The sequence below is a fragment of the Podarcis erhardii genome (genome assembly GCF_964252035.2).
Source record: "Podarcis erhardii genome assembly, chromosome: 14".
NCBI classification, from domain to species: Eukaryota; Metazoa; Chordata; class Lepidosauria; order Squamata; family Lacertidae; genus Podarcis; species Podarcis erhardii.
This window is the reverse complement of record NC_138503.1, coordinates 17,280,166-17,299,780: the sequence shown is the minus strand read 5'-3', so window position 1 is coordinate 17,299,780 and position 19,615 is coordinate 17,280,166. Positions and strand designations below refer to the sequence as shown.

At 45.0% G+C, this 19,615-nt stretch overlaps 1 protein-coding gene across 2 annotated transcripts in view; it reads left to right on the top strand.

Annotated features, from left to right (window-relative positions):
* The first annotated feature begins 5,265 nt into the window (after positions 1–5,265).
* IL16 (interleukin 16) overlaps positions 5,266–19,615 on the top strand; it is a 68,212-nt gene continuing 53,862 nt past the window's right edge. For both annotated transcript variants that reach the window (XM_081838714.1, XM_081838715.1), the window contains exons 1-2: positions 5,266–5,398; positions 15,164–15,523. The gene's annotated coding sequence lies outside the window, so the exon portion shown is untranslated. The remainder of the gene's footprint in view (positions 5,399–15,163; positions 15,524–19,615) is intronic.

The following is a 19,615-nucleotide window of genomic DNA, read 5'->3' as shown; positions in this document are numbered from 1 at the left end:
CCAAAAACAGCTCAAGACCTGAGGTTGGGCAATGCTGGTTTAAAGTGGCTTACAACATGAAATGAATTATATAATTACAAACATAAACAAATGTAGCCATGAACAATAAATAAAACACAGCAAAAAGCCCACAGCCAAATCAAACCATTTGTACATAATAATAATAAAAATAAATAATAAATTTTATTTATATCCCGCCCTCCCCAGCCGAAGCTGGGCTCAGGGCGGCTAACAACAATCAAATAATCAAACAGTCAAATAATCACACATTCTAAAAATATTTCATTATAAAAATTAATTAAAATCAAATTGATGGCAACCGATTAAGCAAAATTCTATGCAGGTTGCCAGAGGAGGGAGTCAGGCTGCGCCCTGACCAAAGGCCTGGTGGAACAACTCTGTCTTGCAGGCCCTGCGGAAAGATGTCAGGTCCCGCAGGGCCCTAGTCTCTTGTGACAGAGCATTCCACCAGATTGGAGCCGCAGCCGAGAAGGCCCTGGCTCTAGTTGAGGCCAGCCTAACCTCTCTGTGGCCTGGGAACTTCAAGATGTTTTTGTTTGAAGACCGTAGGTTTCTCTGTGGGGCATACCAGGAGAGGCGGTCCCGTAGGTACGAGGGTCCTAGGCCGTATAGGGCTTTAAATAAATCATAAGAAGATCTAAAGGTGCAAAAATAATAACAGCAACCATGCCCTCAAACAACCCCGCAACCTAAGCATAGGTTTAGCAACCTCTGCTGTTGTAGCTGGAGTCAGTCAAGCTCTGCAAGTGCGCTTTCTCCCGATTGAACTGCAGAATGTTTGAGAACTGGGATATTCGCAGGGAAACCAAAATGCTTGTTTACAAAGCTATTGCACTACCAACCTTACTGTATGCTTGTGAAACATGGACCACTTACAAATGCCATCTCCAACACCTTGAAAAATTCCATCAACGAAGTCTCTGAAAAGAATTGCACATCACTTGGGAAGACAGGCAAACTAATTCCAGTGTACTGGAAGAAGCAAAGATCACCAGTGTCAAAGCGATGATTCTTCAACATCAGCTTTGTTGGACTGGTCATGTTGTGTGGATGCCTGATTATTGTCTTCCGAAGCAACTACTCTATTTTGAACTTAAAAATGGAAAGCGTAATGCAGGTGGTCAACAAAAGAGGTTTAAAGACACAAGGCAAATATTTAAAAATGTAGTATAAACACTGACAACTGAGAAACACTGGCCTGCGAGTGCTCCAATTAGAGAATAGCCTTTACCAAAGGTGTTGTGGGCTTTGAAGATGCTCAAACTCTTTGGTCATGACATTATGTTTGCGGATTGGGAACAGTTATGGACCACCGGTATAAAATTTACGGCATGTAATGCCTTAAGAGAAAATATTATGAAACTGATTTACAGGTGGTACATGACCCCAACCAAGCTCGCAAAAATTTATCATTTGCCCAATAATAAATGCTGGAAATGTGATGAGATGGAAGGAACCTTTTATCACCTTTGGTGGACCTGCCCGAAGATTAAAGCCTTTTGGGAAATGATTTATAATGAAATTAAGAAGGTACTTAAATGTACTTTTCATAAGAAACCGGAGGCATTTCTCTTGGGCATGGTCGGCCAATTGGTGCCAAAGAAGGATAGGACATTTTTTATGTATGCTACCACAGTGGCAAGGATCCTTTTAGCAAAGTATTGGAAGACACAAGAACTACCCACACTGGAAGAATGGCCGACAAAGGTGATCGACTATATGGGACTAGCGGAGATGACCGGCAGAATCCGTGACCAAGAAAAAGAGACGGTGGAAGAAGATTGGACGAAATTTAAAGTATATTTGAGAAATTGTTGTAAAATTGATGAATGCTAAAATGTCAAGGGAAAGGAAAATATAGAATTACAGCTGCAATTGATTAAGTGTTAGAAGAAACTTAAAGAGAAAATAAGTAATTAATTAATTGGTGTGAAGAGTTGCTGAAAAAATTTTGAAACAGAGATGCAGAAAAGGGGAGGTAAGGGGAAGTCTGAGAAATAAGGTTATGAAAATATGTCTTCTTGAAATTATACATGTTTGTATGTTTTTGATTTGTTTATGTGTGTGTATTGTTTTGTCCTCTTTTGTGTTGGAAAAATTAATAAAAATTATTATTAAAAAAAATGAAGATGCTCAAACTCAAATTTTACAGGAAATCCTTTGAACTCTGTGCAGAAAAATTTAGGATAGAAATACATACAGTGGTACCTCGGGTTACATACGCTTCAGGCTACAGACTCAGCTAACCCAGAAATAGTGCTTCAGGTTAAGAACTTTGCTTCAGGATGAGAACAGAAATCGTGCTCCGGCAGCACGGCAGCAGGAGGAGGACCCATTAGCTAAAGTGATGCTTCAGGTTAAGAACAGTTTCAGGTTAAGTATGGACCTCCAGAATGAATTAAGTACTTAACCCGAGGTACCACTGTATGTATTTCTATCCTAAATTTTTCTGCACAGAGTTCAGAGGATTTCCTGTAAAATTCACATGGAAATGAGACAGGACAGACTTAGCCCCATCCCCATAAAGAACTGGAACGGACAAGATATTGATGGCTCTGTCCATTCCTGAAAATGAGTAGCAAGGTTCCTTGCACCAGGAAAATGCACCTCAAACAAGACCATGGCTCTCCCCAGCAACCCCCCAGACTTTCTAAGCCATTTTGCCAGCTTTAGGAGTCTACGGTATGTGATGCATTAGCAGTCAAGGACCTGGAATGCATTTGTTTTCCATCTATGCTGCTGCAGGATAATTTATGCAGAGGAGTTCCTGGTATATGTTTGCATACAAACTGGTTGGGGCTTGCCTTCTGACTTATGTCAAGCCCAGTCACACGTGGAATATCGGAGCAAAGCTAAGCGGTCAGACCACCCAGAACAGGAATCTATGACTGTTATCTGGCTTTCAGCAGGGCTAGCAGTCCAGTCAACTCTAGCTGAGAGAGCTTCCTGGGCAGAAACTATTCTCTTCTTAAGCATAACATGGTGTGACACAATGCCTAAGGCAACACCCAGCATGAAACCAGAGTATTTTCCCCAAAACACTTCCATGCATCCTTTGGATGAATTGCTGAACACACTTTTTTTCACTCAAAGTGGGGCCTTGAGCTAGGACCGCGCAGGATGGGGCAGTATGTGAACTGTGCATGCAGAAGGCTTCAGGCACATTTCACAGTTAAAATATCAGCTAAGCACTACAGTGGTACCTTAGGTTACATACGCTTTAGGTTACAGACTCTACTAACCCAGAAATATTACCTCGGGCTAAGAACTTTGCTTCAGGATGAGAACAGAAATCGTGCTCCAGCGGCATGGCAGCAGCAAGAGGCCCCATTAGCTAAAGTGGTGCTTCAGGTTAAGAACAGTTTCAGGTTAAGTACAGACCTCCGGAACGAATTGAGTACTTAACCTGAGGTACCATTGTAGTTGGTGATGGGAAAAACCTCTTTCTTTCTGCTGGAGAGCTGCTGTGAGTCAAGGGAAGACAATGTCGGACCAGGTGGACAAACAGGTTGCAGGTTGATGTGGTATCACTGCACACCATCACTGGCATCTGAAATGTGCTACTTACTCAGGGTAGACCCGTTGACGTGAATGAATCCAAGGTGGACATTTCCAGCAACTACAGTGGGTCTGCTTGTGAGTAGGCCTGGCACTGGTAAAAACCCCACAGACTGCAGATGGGGGGAGGGGGTATGTTCCTGGACTGTTTCATTCCTAAAAGGGGGAGGATCACATGACAGAATCCTCTCTCATCACTAGATACAAGTGTATAACCCCAATGCACACAAATATTCATTTTCTAGTCCAACTTTCTTCCTTGATGGTTTACTTTAAAATGCCTGAGTGATTCTCCCTGTCACTCCATGGGGAGGCATTCAGCTGTATGGAACCAGTACAGTCCAATAACAGTTTTACTATTTCATTTTTTGTTTGTGTGAACTAAGCCACAAGTGTGTGGGGTGGTGGTGGTGGCGGTGGTTAGATTTTAGCTGCACTTCAAAAGGAGCATGCAAACACATTCATTTTTTCTGAGCATCATCGCAGCAGCTGAGATCCCTCCAGCCCCCCAATAAAATATTTGAGGGGGCCAGCCCTCCCCAAGTTGATGGTCATCACCATTCAAATGGTGTGTGTGTACTGTGTCTTGTGATCAATTATGCGGTGTGTGTGTTTGTGTGTGTGTGTGTGTGTGTGTGTTACCCAGCTGCCCCAATATTTTATTCAAGTTCACACTTCTGCTGAGTGTGGAGCCCCCAGAAGAACACTTGTGCTTCTCAAAAGAGGAATCAACACCTCTGTACATTTTGTGTTTTCCTCTTTTAGAAGCAGTCCCATCAGCCCCCTCCCTCGACCGACTTGTGAGTTCAGAGAGCCAAACCTCTTGTTGCCTGAATCCATTTTTAAAAGGCTATTACAGGCAGTGGCGGAATTTTGTCTCCAGGTGTCACTGGAAGAGCGAAAGGCTCTTTCACATGCTTTGCATAAACACAGTAAAAGAAAGACGCTCTCCCCCTCCCTGCCTTGTGCCTGCTTTCTATGAAATTAAATTAGGAGGAGATGGGGACTTGCCATTTGCACTGTATACTAGCGTGTGCACAAACGTCGTCAACCTTCCTTTGCAAGCAATTATTTCCCCCCCCCTGAACAAAGCACTCATTCATCACACATGCACGCAGACTCTCTCCCCTCACAGCCCCCAGTCCAACTCCAGCAGGGCAAAGTTGATTTATGCCACACATTAGGCCTCTTACACAACCCTACTGTAAGCTGTTTAGTTTCAAGAGCTACACATTATATAAAGACCTCGAGCCAGACTGAAAGCTCTTTTTGTTCGTAGCATGTGTGGGCCGGACACGAATCAAGTTCTTGTTGCCTTTATTTTGCAATGAAGTAAGGTCCATTGTATGGCCAGGGTGCTTATTTAGAAGAAGAGAGGTGATTAAAGGCCATTTCCCCAAAGAAACATAACAATTTAACCCCCCCCCCCCAGCAAAAACAACACATGCTGTCTCAGTCTAGGCACACTTATGAAATGTCTGACACCTTGGGTACAACCGGGTTTTTCTTTTCCTGAATTGTGAACAGGGGTTGTGTTCCTGCGTGCAACCTTCAGGACATGGATGTGCGGGTGTGATGGGCCTGTAGTTTTCCATCTCATGTGCACAAACAGGATCCCAACTGGCTGGTATGGAGACGCTGAGGTTGGGATAGAGGAGATCTCCACTAAGCAGCGACCAGTCAAGGAATGAGCGGGAGGAGCCAGTCTCACCGAATCAAAAGGCACCTCGGCTGCATCACTGGCACTCAACTCTTGTTAACGCAAACTTTTAGGGAGCAGAATTCTGGAAATCTGAAGACGGGGGTCGTCGTCTCGCAGGTAAGTGACTTGTTTCCTGTTTGGCTCGGCTTGCAATCATTTCGCCTGCAAAGTTTGGTCAAATGAACCGCTACTCGGCATAGGGACAGCCTGCTTTTAATTTGAATTTAGCAAACGAGAAAGAGGGAGGAAGAGCTGATGAGAAGACTTGAAGGGGCAAAGGAGCCCGTTGCAACAATGGCATGTTGGTGAATTGTGTTTGCCATGATGAATGTGTCAGTTTTTACACTGACTCGGGAGACTTGGTATGTTTTGCTAAGGCTGCCTAGCCACCCTTTTGGAGTCTCCTAATTTTTCTCTTTTGTGTGGAGGACGCTTCCAGACTCTTGCTGGTGTGTTTTTTGCTGGTCTTTTTTTTGGGGGGGGGTGGCGGTGTTCATCACACGCTGGCAAATTCAGGTTGTGCAACTAAAGTGGACTTGGCAGACTTGCATAAGAAACCTGCCTTCAAACCAAAACCTCAAACCATTTTGTTCTTAAGGAAAGTGACAGGAAAAATCTACTGGAAAGGGTGGGGAAGAATTGCTTGGGGCGACATCATATAACCACCACCCCCTGCCGCCAACAAAGCACAATGAATGTTCAATAAACAGATACCTGGAAGTGACCAGAGTTTGTTTGCAAATGCCTCTAAAGTAGAGGAGAGTGAATCTGTCAATGTTAGTTCTCTCAATTGCTCCTTTTCCCAATGTTAAATCTGGTTCTCTACATTTTCACACCAGGTTTTTCTTAAGCACATGAAAATTCATCAAACTCTAAACATGAATTTCTCCTAATTTCTGTTTGCATGCCGTTTTCCCTAATATACACATTTTTGCAAAGCCATTTCCCCATAATATGATGTAATGGAACATAATATAATAATGTATGCTATTGTCACCAATACAGGCATATTTTTATGCACACTTTATAACCCAATATATGTTATTTGTCTGTGCACATTACATGGCTCTGTAAAATTTAGAGACCTGTGAATTTCCAAAGATGGCTGTGTTGGTTCATGTAATGATTTGGAAAGTGTGGTACGTTAGCCTCTCAGTGTGAACTGAAGCAAATTTTCAGGTTGGAGAGCAAGGTTGCAAGTTCTCACAATCAGGTTGCTGCCCGGACAACTCAAAATAGCTGGAGTTCCTCTTCTCTAACTTGCTGGACTCTGCCATCTAAGCAGTCTGTCTTGGACCAACTTCAGTGTTAGGAAATTAGCAGCACCTGAAAAGCGATCAGATGAATGGAGCCATATTGAGGGCAACTGCATGTTGGTGGCACCAGGCTTCAAATCTCTGAATGATGCCTCCCAGCAACTCCCTAAAGAGGATGAAAAGCATGGAAGGGACAGGATGGAACCCCATGGGACCCCACAGCACAAATACCAAGGGGCTGAGCAGAAGTTCCCCTAATGTCACTCTCCAGTAGTGGTCCTGGCAGCAGGAGCAGAACTACTATAGTAGTGCCCCCACACCCAAGTTTACAGAGTTGCTCCAGGAAACCATGGTTAATGGAATCAAAAGCCACTGAGAAGAGACCCAACAGGGTTGCCTCTCTCTTGGTATAGGTCTTTAACCTTGGTGACCTAGACAGTTTCAGTGTCAGAATGAGGTCTAACACCAGACTGAAATAACCCTAGATCATCTGCTCCCTACAGCCATATCTTCAGCTACTCAGCCATCACTCTGTTAGTCACTTTGCCCAGGAAAGAGACATTAGTGTCCTAGAATCACAGAATTGTAGAGTTGGAAGAGATGCTTAGGGTCGTCTTGTCTAGCCCCCTGCAATGCAGGACTCTCAACTAAAGCATCTATGACAGATGGTCATCCAACCGCTGCTTACACACCTCCAAGAAAGGAGAGTCCACCACCTTCTAAGGGAGACCACTGTGGAACAGCTCTTACTGCCATAAAGTTCTTCCTGGCGTCTAGTTGGAATCTCCTTTCTTATAACTTGAAGCCAAGTTACTGTTTGGGTCCTAGCCTCCGGAACAGCAGAAAACAAGCCAGCTCCATCATCCATTGTCCTTTAGATATTTGAAGATGGCCATCATAACTCCTCTCAGTCTCCTCTTATCTAGGCTAAACACACCGGGGAGGGTCTTTTAGGAATGGCTGTACCTCCGACTCTTTCAAGGCAGGCCGTATCATACCCTCTTGTAACGACATGTTGACCCCCCCCATCCTGAACCCATCCAGTGCATCCCTCCCAGCTAAATCTGATAAGCTAAACGTCACCCAAGGACTTTCCCTTTGGATAGATTGCGCCCAACAATAGCGATCATTACAGTGGTACCTCTGGATGTGAATGGGATCCATTCCAGAGCCTTGTTCGCATCCTGAAGCAAACACAACCCGCGTCTGCGCGTGTATGGGTCGCAATTCGCCACATCTGCGCATGCACATGATGTAATTTTGAGCGTCTGTGCATGCGCAAGCGGTAAAACCTCGAAGTAACGTGTTCCGTTACTTCCGGTTTGCTGCGGAGCATAACCTGAAAACGCTCAACCTGAAGCATATTTAACCCGAGGTATGACTGTATTTGAGACTCATCTGGATATTTCCGTGACTTCCATGGTGGCAGAAGGGAAAGGAGGAAGCTGGGAGCCCCACTGACATATGCCCCAAAACAGGGGGAGCTGTTTGGCACAAAGAGATAGCAGATGACATCCTGTGCCGTAGGTAAGTGTGAGGCAATGCAACTCAGATGGGCGTCTGAACTTCATCTATCCACTCACAGGCTGTATTTCTAAGTTAACCACTCTAGAAGAAAAAGAAAAATAGTCTTAGGCGTTACTCTGCACGGCTCAGTGGAAATTTCTGCTCAGCTCACAGCAGTGGTTAAAAAAAAAAAAAGCAAGCAAAACAAAACATTGGGACTGTATTAGAAACCAGACCAGGAAGAATAGGGTACATTATAAGACTAGCTGCATGGTAAGCATTTAGTTTAACGGCGTATATTGAATGCTGGGCATTTTAAGTTTTAAAAACATAGACAACAAATGTGAGGTAAGGAAAGAGGTGGGGGGTGAATAAGCAGAGTGGACCTAGCAGTTTGAGGGTTGTAGTCAATGCTAGTCCTACTCAAAGTAGACCCATTGATGAACAGGACTACCTTAAGTACATTATTTTCAATGGGTCTACTCTGGATACAACCCCATGACATGTCTCCTACCAGAGGTACTACCCCCCTCCCCAGTAAAACCCCCTGCAACCCCCTACAACTGCAGCAGGAACATTAGAAGCTGTCTTATTCCAAGACAGATCATTGCTCATTTGGCTCAATGTTGTCTTACACTGACCGCCCAGGGTCTCAGGTAAGGGTCTCTTCCATCCCACACATTGACAAGAATTCAACCTGGAGCCTTCTGCATGCCAAGCAGGTGCCCCAGCTCAGTTACAGAGTATCTGCTCAGTATGCAGAAGGTCCCAGGTTCAATCCCTGCCATTGGCCAGTAGGGCTGGGAGAGAACCCTAGAGAGTCACGGCCAGTCAGTGTAGACCAGGCATGGCCAAACTTGGCCCTCCAGCTGCTTTGGGACTACAATTCCCATCATCCCTGACCACTGATCCTGTTAGCTAGGAATGATGGGAGTTGTAGTCCCAAAACAGCTGGAGGGCCAAGTTTGGCCATGCCTGGTGTAGACTATACTGAGCTAAATGGACCAATGGCTTGACTCAGTATCAGGGCAGTCTCCTGAATTCTACCATTGAACAATGGCCTTTCCCCGTACAATAAAAACAATAGGCAAAAATGCTCTTGAAGACCAGGAGCTTTGGGTCAGCTGGGATAGCTCAGTTGGTTAGAGCATGGTACTGATAATGCCGAGGTTGCAAGTTCGATCCCTGTATTGGCTAGCTGCGTATTCCTGCACTGCAGGGGGCTGGACTACATGGTCATCAAAGGTCCCTTCCAACTCTGTAATTCTATTATTCTGTTCGATGATTCTCTGAAGTTTTCATCGCATACAGAAGAGGCAACACACTACATTCCTGTTTTATTTGAAAATGGATTGGTCTGTAGCTCTGTTGCATTTATCGCCATGGAGTAGCTAAAGAGAGCTACGAACCTAGCACAATTGCTACCCAATTTTCTGGGAAGTGGCTAACTCCCAATAATGGCACATTCCAGGTGGAAATATCATGCTGTGGTTAGTCACTAGCTCACGCCTTTGGACAGCTGCCACCCACCTCCTTAGTTACAAGCGACAGATACATTCTCTCTATAAATAGGGACTGGAACTGCCAGCCTTACGTTGTTTAGTCTCAGCCTAAAGCGAAGCAAATGGGAATCCCATCTGCACAGCAACGGCCTGGAGAGGGTGTGGTTGGAAGCAAGAGTTGTTTTCTCTTGGAGAGCCTGTGCTTTTATAACCAGCTCCTTCAGAATCTGGAGGATGTCACAAGGTCCTCTTGCTATGCCCAGCTACGAAAGCAGGAGAGGAAAAAGGGAACCAAGACTGAGTTTTATAGAATGAACAAAGTGTGCTTAGTATTCTCTGCAGAGAGGCGAAAGCTGGCCAAGAGAGTTAACTGTTTCCTAGGTGAACCAGTTTTATCCTGAAGCAGGGGCATTCCTGGGTAGGTAAAAGACCCCAGGGAACAAACTCACCATGCAAATTTGCATAGATAGATAGATAGATAGATAGATAGATGATAGATAGATCCATATTCAGGCCAACTGCCAGAGGAGAAAAGCCAACAAGGCTCTAGATCCAGCTACCTAGCTAATTTGTATACATAATAAAAACAAGAGCAAGAAACAAACCAATACCTGCCCTCCCACAAACACATTTAAAAGGATAGCGCAGGGGTCAGCAACCTAAGGTCCATGGGCCACAAGCGGCCCACGGGGGTCATTTTACTGGCCCACGAGCCACCCCCGAACCGAGCTACCCGCTCGGCGAGTCCTTGTGTGCTGCTGTAAACCGCCACAGCGTGGCACAGGGACTCACCTTTGCTACGCCAGAAATCAAGTCTGCGCATGCGCAGGTGCCAGAAATCGCATCTGCGGAGATGCCGATGCCGGAAATCACAGGCGCGCATACTCATGCGAACCCACAATCCAACCCACGCAGTGAACCGGCCCAGGCAAGGTAAGCCTTGCCAACCCCTGGAATAGAGGATGTTAATCAGCCCAAGATCTGGTTGAAGAGGAGCGTTTTCACCCAGCACCTAAAGATGTATGATGAAGGTGCCAGGCGAGCTTCTCTGGAGAGAGCATTCCATAGATGGGGAGCCACTGCAGAGAAGGCCCTGTTCTCCTGTTGCCACCTTCCGGACCTCTCATGAAGGAGACACACGAAGAAGGACCTCAGGTGATGGTTGCAGGGTCTGGGTCAGTTCATAGGGGGAGAGGAGGTCCTTGAGGTGATCCTGAGCACCTTCCTTGTCGAAGGTCAAAGCGCACATAACAACACCGATGCTTCTTCCCCCTCAGGAGGCTGTGGGCTCTCCTTCCTTGGAGGTTTTAAAGCAGAGGCTGGGTGGCCATTTGTCATGGATGCTTCAGCTGAGATTCCTGCATTGCAGGGGGTTGGACTAGATGACCCTTGGGGTTCCGTCCAACTCTACAATTCTATGAGGGACGTGTGCTAGGATACTAGAAGGTTCTTGTCCTGCCCTGCTGCACAGCAAGGCAAGTCCCCAACCTAGCTTAAGGCAAGGCAGCGTTTGGGCACTGCTTTTGTAACACAGCCCTATGAAATTGCTCCAGTAAGAAATTGGGTCCTCCCGCCACAACAGCAGCAAGAATACTCATTGCAAAGTATTGGAAAACACAAGATCTACCCACCCGGGAAGAATGGCAGATGAAGGTGATGGAATACATGGAACTGGCTGAGATGACTGGCAGAATCCGGGACCAAGGAGAAGAGTCGGTGGAAGAAGATTGGAAAAAATTTAAAGTTTATCTTCAAAAATATTGTAAAATTAAGGATTGCTAGAAAGATGTTGGGAAAAGAAAATTATGTGGTTTTAGCAGAAATGACATAAAGGATTAAATAAAAATGAATTGGTGAAAGAGAGAATGTAAAATTATAGTATATTAAGACAAATTATTAAGATAAAAACAAGGTTGGAAGGATTTGCTGAAATAACAAATTGAATTAGAATACAAAAATGGGAGGTGTGAGGAGGTCAAGGAAATAAGTAAAGGAAAGAAAGCTATGTAAAGGTTTGATTTGTTCTTTTTTAATTGTTTGTATTTTTTCTGTCTTTTTTATTTTTCTTTTTTCTCTTTTTTCTTTGTGTAATCTTTAAAATTTGAATAAATATTATTTTAAAAAGAAAGAAAGAAAGAAATTGGGTCCTCCCTTAAAGAGGGCACGTATTGCAGTGAGACCTGGAAACCCACACCCTGTGTTGTGGCTGGGTACGATTGGTCAGCCACAACACCCGATTGGTAGGTCCCTCGAAGCTGGGTGCAATCTGGCCAATGGGATGCAGTCCAAATGATTTGAGGGACCTATTTGTACCCATGCACGTGACGCAGAGCTTCCTCTTTCGGTGCATGCATTCAGAACACTCGCCCACCTCTCCCTATTTTTAGGGCTGTGTGCTTGACCTTGCTATGCCGTTGTGTGTAGTCTGTCGTTGGGACAGGGACACGGCAGGAATTTCCCCCACTTGGCTGATTGGCCGTTGCCATTTGGGTTTTGCCTGCCGCGTAGCAAATCATCACAACTTGTAAGGTTGCGGCCAGGGACTCAATGGTTTAGTCAACCCCTGAGAGGGGGTTGTGCCCGTGCCTGAGTCCAGGGGGACATTTGGGTGGCGGAGATAGCCTGTTCCCGGCTTTCTGCTTATCCAGGTGTTCATCCTTGGCTGACCTATGCTGGAACCCTGAGTCAGCGCTACCTGCATGACAGGGAGCTAGTTGAACCAGAGCCTATGCAACCAGTCACTTACTGTAATCACTAAAGTTGCGGCCTAAATTCTGCCAAAAACCAAAACCAAAATTTCAGTCATGTCTGAATTTATTTAGGGGGATGTTTCTGTGTCTGAACATGCAAATGAGCTGAATCTGAGCCCTCATAATAATAGCAACAGGTGTAGCAAAGTCCTGCTTTACCTAAAGAGGTCTAGCCTCCTCCTGTAATCTCCTAATGTGACGGAATGGAGGGGCCTCTGCGTCAAAGGAAGGTGAGGCTGGTTCACCACTCACCACACGAAGGAGTCTGCCCACTTTGTATGGTACCCAACTCTCACCTTACCACCATTCAGTAAGTCTCCACTGTGGGTGGAGGGCTTGTAATTTTGTACAGACTTTGCATGAATGGGCCACCCCGTAATTCTTAATACAAAGATGCAGAAAAATCACCCACTCTCAGAGGATATTTTGCATTATGTTCAGACCCAAGTCACCGTTGTAACTTTCCCACCCACCCCATTGTGAGTCATGTTCAGAACAGCGACTCACACAGAATCACATTGGTGAACCCCTCTGAAGGTGGGCAATTCTTACTCTCTTTCTTTGGTTTAAGAATGATGTGTAGCATGCCTTTCAATCTGGTGTGCTATACCTTCAATCAAGGGTGGAGCTGGGGGCTGACGTTTGGGACTCATTCAGCAGAACACACACCCAGAAAATCCAGCAAAATGGCTTACCACAGGCATAGGCAAACTCTGGCCCTCCAGATGTTTTGGGACTACAATTCCCATCATCCCTGACCACTGGTCCTGTTAGCTAGGGATGGTGGGAATTGTAGTCCCAAACATCTGGAGGGCCGGAGTTTACTTATGCCTGGCTTACCACATTTTGAAGTAAATGAAGCAATAACATTACCATCTAATGAGCCCCCGCCCAGGCTGATAAAACTGTTAAATCTAGAGGTGGGGCTGTGAAATACCATTTTATCTAAGAGTAAAATTCTTTTATTATTATTATTATTTCAGAAAAAAGCTGTGCCTTGACTATGAGAAACTTAGCCCCATATATATATATATATATATATATATATGCTTTCGTAGATTTTCACGGGTACAGGAATGCAGGTTTTGGTGTCCTCGGGTGTCTTCCCGTGTAAAAGTTGGGGTGTCTAGGCGACGTTTCGACGAGGTCTCACTCGTCATCTTCAGGCTGGTGCTTTCGGCTTCTTGTTACTGGAACAGAGCAGGATCTCAGTGTTTGAGTTCCTATAAATACTGTAGAGGGGGTGTGGTGTATAGCCTCCAATGTTCTGGGCAGAGAGGAAGTTCCCAGGCTAGTGTGCCTTTTCTTCTTTTTCTTTTCAAGAGGTCAAGACACAAAGACTTTAACAACTAATCCACACCTAATGACCCACCTAAGTGGTACTCAGGATATCACTCAAGAAATCACTCAAGATATCTCTCAAGTAATTAAGGAACAAAAGAAGAAAAGGCACACTAGCCTGGGAACTTCCTCTCTGCCCAGAACATTGGAGGCTATACACCACACCCCCTCTACAGTATTTATAGGAACTCAAACACTGAGATCCTGCTCTGTTCCAGTAACAAGAAGCCGAAAGCACCAGCCTGAAGATGACGAGTGAGACCTCGTCGAAACGTCGCCTAGACACCCCAACTTTTACACGGGAAGACACCCGAGGACACCAAAACCTGCATATATATATATATATATATATATATATATATATATATATATAATATAATTTCAATTGGTTACACTGTGGATAGGGATCCTGTGGCTCTCCAGATATTTATGGGGCTGGGATCAGACTTCCCCCCCACCAGCCAGCATGGCCAGTAGTTGGAGCTGATGGGAGCTGGAGTCCAGACATATCTGGAGGTTCACCGATCCCCCGCCCCATATGTTTGCTTGAGGGATGGCCTGATGCAAATTACGGGTTCTCAACCTCGGTTTTCCATCTGTAAAATGGGATTAACCATGACCTCACCACACAGGGTCACTGTGAAAACTCCCAGCATATGAGGCTGTAATGCCGTCATGTTTGCTGCAGCCCTGTGACAGGCCAGTTGTGGCTGGTGGAGGTGGCAGCTGAGGCTGGGGTGGGGAGGGGTGCAGGTGAAGGGCTCATGGGACATTTGTCACTCACAAAAGCCTCCATCTGGAAATACTCAAAAGGTAAGAGCCCTTGCTAGAGAAGGAACTGAAAGCGCATGATTTAAAACAGCTGAATAAACTCTTAAGCCAGCAAAGGGGGGGAGTGAGTGTGTGTGTGTGTGTGTGTGTGTGTGTGAGAGAGAGAGAGAGAGAGAGAGAGAGAGAGGGGGGGGGCCGGGGGGGGAAGGAAAGGAACCAACAACCAAGGACATTGATGGCTCCAAAATCTTTGTATTATTGCCACATTATTCTTGAAAAGATCTCAGTCCACCCCTCCCTCTGCAACTGAGCCCTGCTGTTCACTACAGGGTTTTCATCCTCCACACACACACACACACACCATGCCTTCAACACAAGCATCTATGAAAGCCGTTTTTCACCAAGGCTGAAATGAACGAAGTACATTGGGTCTCCTCACCCCCCCTTCTTCTTTGGGGAAAAAAATAGTAATAAATGAATCGTTTCATTTCAACCTTGGGCAATGGGTTTTTAGGTGTTACGTTTGAAATGAACCATGCAATTACATAGGAGCAGCCAGTTAACCAATGAGGGGAAGGACATGGATTCAGGAAGATTATCTAAACAGTTGAACACATTTTCCATGTGTGTGTCAAAAAAGCTTGGGATGTTTGGGCTGTGCTGTCCGCCCCCCTCACCGCCTCTCTTGTTGTAGAAGGGAGTCGGTAAATGTCCAAAACAAAAGACTCAGGTTTTCGATTTCTGTTTGTGGTATAGGAAACTGTCGACGACAAATCTTGGTGGCCGATTCAGTGAAATAACATCTCCTTTACCCACACGGCTGGCTCCATCTCGAACAAGCCGGGCTGGAGATTGGAAGCTTAGCTGACTATCCAGCCAGCCTAAAGAGGCAAATCAAAATATATTTTGCTGCTGAAGGAAGTTTTAAACTGAAATGTTACTTCGTGTGCCCTGGACTTACACCAAGGTATCTGAAAACTTTTATGGATTTACAGACTGGTTTTTTGCAACAGAACACAACTTTTAACCACTGCAGAAAGTTATTGTGTTGTGTATTTCACCTTGATCAAGCCACGGCAATGAAATGCAAAGGATGGATCTGATCTCTTGATAATGGTGAGTGATTATTTTTAACCAAGCCATTTAAGTTTCCTATATGATGTTGTTTAGGCTAGGGCCACATAACGTTTACTTGAGAGTAGGTACAATAGAATCCAGAGGGCTCTACTTCTAGATGGCTATGTTCAAAGAGGTTTAACAGGCGCCCACACATCTTTTGGTTCTCAAAATGAAAGGACTTCATTCAAGAGGCGTAGTGATATATAAACCCACAACAGCAAATTCCAGAATTTAAATATGCAAGCTGAAATAAAAACAAAAACAAAAGCATTCAGCTGAATAAGGGAATACTTGAGCTTGTAGCACTGGCCAGCAGCATCAATTGCCCCCAATGCCCACAAACATCACAAAGTCAGAGAGACTGTGGGAAAATTAGATGGGTGAGTAGATTCAGTCACTAGTCACTGCTTGAAAATAAAGCAAGGGAGGGCCAGGGCATGAGCAGCAGTGAGCCCTGCTGGGGTACTGGTACCCAGGCAGGTACCCAGGGATGTCAGCTGTTGACAATGGGCTTGGATGGAACCATCTAAGGTGAGGCAGGTGGTGACAAGGGAAAGGGCTTTCTTGGTGGTGGGACCCTGCATGCGGAATGCTCTCCCCTGGGAGAGCAGCCTTCTCTGCTGTCTTTTATCTGTTTTATCTGAGCCGATTTACACTGTTTTTACGTGCCTCTTAGGAAAATAGAAGCCATCATTCATTGTGTCATTTGTATGAAAATGCTATTGTCACATCGCAAGGATTCTTTAAAACGAACAGATTAACATAAATAAGCAGGTGCAAGAAGCATTTATAAGTTTATTCACATCTTCGTTCACTCATATTTACTTATATATTCATTTATTTATATATTCATCTTAAGCTTCTCTGAAAATATTATTTCTGAATCTTAAAAATGAAAAGCATACAGATAAATGGTTGTGCAAATCAGATGTGGCGGGGCCTAGTTCAGATTGGAACTTCAGTGCTGAGGAAAAGGGAATGAACACCTTCTCCTATGTTGTTTCCCCATCAAAAATTGTTTTGGGTTCCCCCACAACCTGCTCCCCAGAGGTGCTGTTTTCTCTGTGAGAGAAAACATAGCAGGGACATCTCTCCTTGGAGCTAGATTTGAATACCTGCTTAGGCTGGTATATGCAGCCCTGTCTTCCCAAATGTAAACCTGCTGGGTTACATAAGGGCTTTATGCTGAAATAACTAGCCGTGCCTACTATTAATGCTTAGATATTATAGGGGGGAGGTGGCAATAATAGGCTTTCACATCATGCCGGTTACCTGGGTAAGGAGCCAGGTGGCTGGCTGCAAGAGCTTAACAGTGATAATCTTTGGCAGCAAAACCTCACGTTAAAAATGAAACTCCTCTGACAACTTGGAGGAGTTGTCAGAATGTTGGGGGATCAAGGAAAGGAACGTAAGCGAAGGAACGGAGAGTTCAGAATTCATCCGAGACCAAAAAAAAAAGGAAGGAAAATTTTGAACCGAGCAGTTCTGCCTTTTGCCGGGCACATGAAACATACGACAAAAGACTTACAGAATACTTACGGCTAAATCCTTGCAGCTGAAATAACAACAGCTCCCAAAGATGTTGTGAATTCTCCGACTCGGCCCCAGACATTTTAAGGGGCTAAAGGGGGCCAGTGACAACATGCTTCTCTAAGCAATAGAGGGAAGCCCCCCCCCCCCCGCAACAGCAATATTAAACTCTCAGAAAACCTGAAACGAGCTATATTTAGTCCTTGCCGCTTCTTTGTGTGGGCCTCTTGGTGCATTGGCTTTCAAAGAAGAAGGAGCTTGCAGTGACTGCCAAGCCCTACTTCCTAGTAGTAGTAGTACTTTCTGTGGGAAATGTTAAAGCCAGCATCACAAAGCCAGCAGAGCTGCATGGACAGTACGGATTGGGCCCAGACTAAGTTAGTTGCGCATTGACCTGCGAGCGCTCCAGTTAGAGAACAGCTTTTACTAAAGGTGTTATGGGTTTTGAAGATGCTCAAACTCCGGACAAAAGGAAGAAACGAACTAAGAGGAAGGCACGCTTGGCAAACCCTCACTGTGATCAACTCCTGTCCGGAAACCTATGTCCCCACTGTGGAAGGATGTGTGGATCCAGAATTGTCCTCCACAGTTACTTACGGACCCACTGTTAAAACCGTGTTCATGGAAGACAATCTTACTCGGCTACGAGTGATCGCCAAAGAAGAAGAGTTGCGCGTTGAATTCTCCCTGGACCATGACTTACAGATAGTCTGGAACTGAACCTGGGACGGCCAACTGCCATCTTATTTTTAAAATATGGCTGGGTGCAATGGTGGGGAAATAGCCAAAGTGGGGAAGATTGTGGGAATCAGCTAGCCTGTGTGCTTGCCAAGTCTGCTGTCCATGTGCTAATTGTTGATGCGCAACCTCCATGGCCCATTGTCCCTTCATAAAAGGTAAAGGGTTAAGGGACACCTGACCATTAGGTCCAGTCGTGGCCAACTCTGAGGTTGTGGTGCTCATCTTGCTTTATTGGCCGAGGGAGCCGGCGTACAGCTTCCGGGTCATGTGGCCAGCATGACTAAGCCACTGCTGGCAAACCAGAGCAGCGCATGGAAAGGCCATTTACCTTCCCGCCGGAGCGGTACCTATTTATCTACTTGCACTTTGACGTGCTTTTGAACTGCTAGGTTGGCAGGAGCAGGGACCGAGCAACGGGAGCTCACCCTGTCGTGGGGATTCAAACTGCCGAGCTTCTGATCAGCAAGCCCTAGGCTCTGTGGTTTAACCCACAGCACTTTAGGGTTTTACAAATCTTTAAAGCAGACTTGAACTTGATAACTTTCCAAATACAGGTTTCCTTCAGACAGAAGCTATCCTCTGTCAAGTAGGGCATAAGAGCAGCCTAGAAACTAGTCAGTGATGGAACTGAGTGGAATCTACACTAAAGAAACCTGGGCGCTGTTAGGCTCCAGTCGTTAAGCTCCAACTTCCATCAGCTGCAGCCAGCTTGGCCAATGGTCATGGATGATGGGAGATGGAGTTCAAAAACATCTGGAGAGCCACATATTCCCCACTCCTGTTACAGCCTATCTGACTGCTGTTTCTACAGTATAAAGTGGAAGGGGTGACAAACCTGTGAAAATAAAGATAAGAGCTTTGGTTGTGGTTAAAATAACTTCTATTTAGTTCAAAACTTCAATCTCCAAATATTCATTCAGTTTCAAATGCAAGTACAGTGGTACCTCGGGTTACAGACGCTTCAGGTTACAGACGCTTCAGGTTACAGACTCCACTAACCCAGAAATAGTACCTCAGGTTAAGAACTTTGCTTCAGGATGAGAACAGAAATCGTGTGGCGGTGGCGCTGCAGCAACGGGAGGCCCCATTAGCTAAAGCGGTACCTCAGATTAAGAACAGTTTCAGGTTAAGAACGGACCTCCAGAACGAATTAAGTTCTTAACCCGAGGTACCACTGTATTTTTCATATTACCAGACAACTTTTCCTGAAAACTGGGGGGGGGGGGGGTTGGGGCTATGTGTCAAATGGTATTTTATAATACCTCCTTTAATTCAGGCATTAAAGGGGTCTTTATTTCAGCCTCTACTTTAGGAGTAACCACTTTAAAAAGAAGCCAGATTTATTTTTTTTAAAGAAACTAGTATTCAAAATGTAGATGAAAGTCCACAAAAACGATTTAAAAAAAAATCCCAATCGTGGCAATGCCAAATTGGCAATTTCATATAAATCACTACGGCTCCAAAGCCAAAATAATTTATGTGCTGCACAGCAACCAGTTATTAGGGGGGAAAATAGTTGGTCATAGGATCCTAGGATCAAAACTGTGCGATTTAAAGGCACTCTGCATGAAGACATATTGCAGAACTGAGAAGAATACGGGAAAGAGTAACTATAATGGTCAGACGTGTTGTAACATATGGTCCCATTAATACAGACAAAAGTGACTGGGGCTTTTATTTATTTATTTAATCTATATACTGCCCTATACCCGGAGGTCTCACGGCAGTCCACAGAACAAAATCAAACTATAAAACCACAAAATACGTAATCAAAATAAAAGCAACAACCCAATAACCCCTTTTGAGCATAAGGGGGGG